The sequence below is a fragment of the Chiloscyllium plagiosum genome, chromosome 44 (assembly GCF_004010195.1).
Source record: "Chiloscyllium plagiosum isolate BGI_BamShark_2017 chromosome 44, ASM401019v2, whole genome shotgun sequence".
NCBI classification, from domain to species: domain Eukaryota; kingdom Metazoa; phylum Chordata; class Chondrichthyes; order Orectolobiformes; family Hemiscylliidae; genus Chiloscyllium; species Chiloscyllium plagiosum.
Genome location: NC_057753.1, coordinates 1,005,461 through 1,011,460, shown reverse-complemented (window position 1 = coordinate 1,011,460; position 6,000 = coordinate 1,005,461).

Genomic DNA, 6,000 nt, shown 5'->3' with positions numbered 1-6,000 from the left:
GATGCTAATTGGTTGCAGTGATCATGGTGAATTTCTCTTAAAGGTGAATTACTCAAGTTGGCTAAAATTAGCTCTGAGAGAAATGCAGTGAAACAAGATAATTCTTGAGATATATGAAACAGATTTGTTGAACTGGTAACTCTATCATCATTATCTAATGGTGATAATGATGACGATGGTCACAGAGTACAGACATAGAACATAGAACATAGAACAATACAGCACAGAACAGGCCCTTCGGCCCACGATGTTGTGCCGAACATTTGTCCTAGCTTAAGCACCCATCCATGTACCTATCCAATTGCCGCTTAAAGGTCACCAATGATTCTGACTACCACTCCCACAGGCAGCGCATTCCATGCCACAACCACTCTCTGGGTAAAGAACCCACCACTAACATCTCCCCTATACCTTCCACCATTCACCTTAAATTTATGTCCCCTTGTAACACTCTGTTCTACCCGGGGAAACAGTTTCTGACTGTCTACTCTATCTATTCCTCTGATCATCTTATAAACCTCTATCAAGTCACCCCTCATCCTTCGCCGTTCCAACCAGAAAAGACCTATCCTCGTACGACCTATTCTCCATTCCAGGCAACATCCTGGTAAATCTTCTCTGCACCCTCTCCAAAGCTTCCACATTTTTCCTAAAGTGAGGCGACCAGAACTGCACACAGTACTCCAAATGTGGCCTAACCAAAGTCCTGTACAGTTGCAACATCACTTCACGACTCTTGAATTAAATCCCTCTGCTAATGAACGCTAATACACCATAGGCCTCCTTACAAGCTCTATCCACCTGAGTGGCAACTTTCAAAGACCTATGAACATAGACCCCAAGATCCCTCTCCCTCCACCTCACTAAGAACCCTACCATTAACCCTGTATTCCGCATTCTTATTTGTCTTTCCAAAATGGACAACCTCACACTTGGCAGGGTTGAACTCTATCTGCCACTCCTCAGCCCAGCTCTGCATCATATCTAAGTCTCTTTGCAGCCGACAACAGCCCTCCTCACTATCCACAACTCCACCAATCGTCGTATCATCTGCAAATTTACTGACCCACCCTTCGACTCCCTCATCCAAGTCATTAATAAAAATTACAAACAGCAGAGGACCCAGAACTGATCCCTGTGGAACTCCACTTGTAACTGGGCTCCAGGCTTAATATTTACCATCTACTACAACTCTCTGACTTCGACCGGTTAGCCGTTTTTCTATCCAATTGGCCAAATTTCCCTCTATCCCATGCCTCCTGACTTTCCACATAAGCCTACCATGGGGAACCATATCAAATGCCTTACTAAATCCATGTACAAGACATCCACTGCTCGACCCTCATCCACATGATTGGTCACCTCCTCAAAGAATTCAATAAGATTTGTAAGGCAAGACCTACCCTTCGCAAATCCGTGCTGGCTGTCCCTAATCAAGCAGTGTCTTTCCAGATACTCATAAATCCTATCCCTCAGTACCCTTTCCATTACTTTGCCTACCACAGAAGTAAGACTAACTGGCCTGTAATTCCCGGGGTTATCCCTATTCCCTTTTTTGAACAGGGGCACAACATTCGCCACTCTCCAGTCCCCTGGTACGACACCCGTTGACAGTGAAGACGAAACGATCATTGCCAATGGTACTGCAATTTCCTCTCTTGCTTCCCACATAATCCTAGGATATATCTCGTCAGGCCCGGGGGAATTGTCTATCCTCAAGTTGTTCAAAATGTCCAACACATCTTCCTTCCTTACAAGTATCTCCTCTAGCTTACCAGTCCGTTTCACACTCTCCTCTTCAACAATACGGTCCCTCTCGTTCGTAAATACCGAAGAAAAGTACTCATTCAAGACCTCTCCTATCTCTTCCGACTCAATGCACAGTTTCCCACTACTATCCTTGATCGGACCTACCCTCGTTTTCGTATGAGATATAATAGCGTTAATTAGTGTTAACATATTAGGGAGTGATGTGATGAACCATTTCCTTACATAAATGTTGCTGGAGATATTGCAGTTGCCTCGTCAAAATTATGTGGATATCGAGGGTCATTTCTTTCTTTAAGCAGGCATTCCGGAAACTTGCCTTTTTCAGTACGTATTGTATAGATGTAAGACCAGGGCGGTTATGTTGGAGCTATACACAACTTTGTTTAGGCCACAGCTGGATTACTTGTGTCGTCCTGTTTGCAATATTGGAGGAATGACATTTTTGAAGTGGAGGCAGTTTGAAGAAAATTAGGCAGAGCTGAAGAGTTGAACCGATACTACGTGCATCCTGGTGGTTTTCTTTCTAACAGTGAAAACAGATGCGGGGTATGATTGAGATGTCTGTGACTACAAGCGGCATGGACAGGGTACATGGGAAACTGTTTTTTCCTCTAGTTAAAGGTTCAGTAAGGAAGGGACATAATTGAAAATGAAGGGCAGGTGTGTTAGAATGAATTTTATGAAATATTAGAATGAATTTTATAAAATATTTCTTCAGCCAGACAGTAGTTAGTAGGCCTATGGAGTGAACTGCCTCGGCGGTTAGTAAAAGTGAGAACCTTTATAATATTTAATAGTGAACTTGGGTGAGAACTTCAAGTATCATAACATTCAACACAAATGTTGGAATGTGGGATTAGAGTAGTTAGGTCGGCGCAAACTCAACAGCTCCAAGTTCCTCTTATGTGTTCTGTGACTGTATAACTCTACCACCAGGAAAAACTCTCTTTCTGCTGTTCCTATGAAGGTCCTGATGAGGTTATAGCACTCTGAAATCGACTGCTTCCAACTAAATTTTTTAGATTATATTATGGTGTTGTGTGAGTTTTATATCTGTTTGCATCTATCCTGCAAAATCTTGGAAGAAACGTGCGCGTCACAAGTCAAGTCGCCACTCATACCCATGTTTTTTCCCATCTTTTCATAGTGATCTGTCACTGATCCTTCATTAACTGATGTTTTCCTCATTCCTTCATGGAGATGCCGAATTATTTGAAACAATTAGCTTTCAACTTCTTCCGAATTATTCTTTTATCTTAATAATCTCAGGTCTTAATATATAGCCCCCATCTAGCTTATGACCAATCAGTATGAAGTAAGACTTTTCTATTAAACCATTTTCTGTCCTTTTATGAGTCGACGCTGCCAATTAAGCACTATTTCATATTTTAGATCCTTCATTACACATCTTTTCATATGTGCTTGCATTCCTCTGTACAAGCAACCAGTTGAGGACGTTTATTAAAGACGCACTTTAAACATACACATTCAATGTCGTTCTTTTGTATCGGATTTACTATTTTTCAGTAATATATATGCATTACTCTGTGCAGCTTGGCAGCATCTCAGCTGTGCATGCCGTGGACATGCAGAATGGCATATTGCTATTAAAATCTGTTATTACCTTAAGCACAGTTACAAATGTGCTGTACAGCGTACTGAGAATAAACAGGATGATGAATGTCATAATCGATAATGAACCGTTGACATGTCCATTGATATTTTCTCGTTCCTTTTCTTCGATGCCATTGTCTTCTGGGTATTCAATTATGTCAGGGGTATCTGCAATTAATGAATGAATATTTTTCTAAAATTAATCACGTTGAAAAAAAAGGTCTGGATCAATGTCTTGTAATATCATGGCATTGGCAATCGTGAGATATGTGATACATTCGTCGTGAAACTGAGTGAATTTAAATAATGGATTTGATGATTTATCATGGGCTGCTCACGACAGAGTAGATTACATGGCTGTAAGAACAGGCAATAGAAGTCAGAGAATAGTAAGCATGGCTTTGTCAGAGAGACGTTATGCCTCACATAACGGTTACAATTTTTTGAAAAAGTTATAAAGTGTGTGGACAACGTGAGTTTAGTTGATGGCATATATATATGGATTGTAGCAAAGTTTTTGAAAAAAACACATACTGGAGATTCTTTGAGAAGGTTAAAACACATGGACTTGGTAGAAACTTGTTAGATCAGAAACTGGCTCACTAATAGGACACAATGGACAATGTAGAAGGCTGTTTGTGTCATTGAAGGCTTATGTGCAACGGAGCATCACTAGGGTCAGAAGTGCACAGATATTCTCTGTCATTCTCTGTCATTTATATAATGTCCTACCATGCTTTACAATTTTCTTTGTATTCTGTGACTTTACAATCGTAGAGAAATATTGTTTCTCTTCCTCTTGTAATTTCATGGCAACAAGTCAATATTCATGGACTCACTTTGTTACCTCATCAAAATAACAATCAAGTTATCTCAATGTCTTCCCCACTCCCCCACCCCCCACCATTTTGAATCATGACTTCATTTCTGTAATTAATACACATTTCTTCAACTGACTGATAATTTTATCCAAAATAATTCATTTCAATGCCGAAACAGTTCCCACAGACGAAGTTCCCTTGAAAGGTTTGAAGAGACCGACATCACGATCATGTTGTGGTCAAGTATATGAATAAAACCTTGTAGAACTACAGAACCATACAAAATCAATGCAGGTTACAACACTTCAGGTGCACATCCAAACTGGATACATATAAGTAGAGGATTTCTGTCTCAAACATTAAACCAGGAAGCAAGTTCCAGACAGCCCCTACCATTGGGTGGGCATGCTTTTTCTTTCCCTTGGTTCCCATGTCGCCCTGCGAGGGACTATTTGATTAAATCACAGTCAGTTATCTTTTACTAATTATACAATGCAACTATAAGAAATTTACTTCACTAATCTCTATTATGTTAACGTAATTACCACTAGCTCACCACAATAATAACACGACTTCGTTGCCCATACTAGTACTGACAACATTTTTATTGAACTTATTATGCTCAATTTTGAACAATTTTGGCTTTCCAAAAATATGGTGAACTGAACTCGACACAAAACCGCTGCAATGATTTAACAAAAAAAACCCCACATAGTTAAAGCGTTGCACCTGTTTTGTATTCAACTTTTCAATAATAAAAAGTAAACATCTCAATGGTTCACTCATATCTTTTTTTAAAACAGTTCATTTCCTATTATCCAACAATCACGGACCTGTGAACGTAAAATCCAAAGTTTTTAACATTTTCTACGCTTTATAAATTCCCACTTACAGACTGTAATCAAATTATCATATTTCAACGACAGAATTGAAATATTAATATAAAGCTGCCTTCGATAGCCGATATCATTAGTATAAAGGACACCACCACCTTTATGTCATCAGTGCAAACCAGTTCAAAACGTTTGCATTAAACTCTAATTCATTAATGTACACCTCAAAATGCGAAAGATACAATACGAAGCCATGCAACATTGGAGATAGGAGAAAGTGAGGACTGTAGATGCTGGAGATCTTCAGGAAGGGCTTATGCCCGAAACGTCGATTCTCCTGTTCCTTGGATGCTGCCTGACCTGCTGCGCTTTTCCAGCAACACATTTTCAGCAACATTGGAGATAGCCAAAACAAAGAAACAAAACATTTCCTAGTATTAAACATTGCTTGCTGTTGGTGACATTGTTTGTATCCAAACTTGCCACATTCCCTAGCATTCTATAGGCTTTATTTTTCTGACCTGTCTTCCACGTTTGACCTCGTCAAATTCCTCATTATATCCATTTAGACGTTAGCCACAGTACTATCCCCATGAATCCACTTGATTCTTTCACACCAATAAAAATCAATGAACTTCGTAATACACGATGTTCACTTCACGAATTCACACTGACTTTCACTGATTAGTCCATCCCCTTCTGAGGAACATTTCATCTAATATCTAATTATGGTTTCCCGTAAATTGCCCTTCATGGAGTGCAGACTAACTGGCCTCCAGCTTTCTGGTCCACTATTAAAATATTTTCGAAGCTGGAATAATTGTACTCTTTGTTACACTTCTCTGGTAACTCACATGCATCTCGTGAGATTTCGCAAATGATCCTCTGAGCATCTATTATTTCATCACTGGCTTCCTGTTCCCACGAATTGTTTTTGAACTTCCAAGGAGATTTGTCTGTCC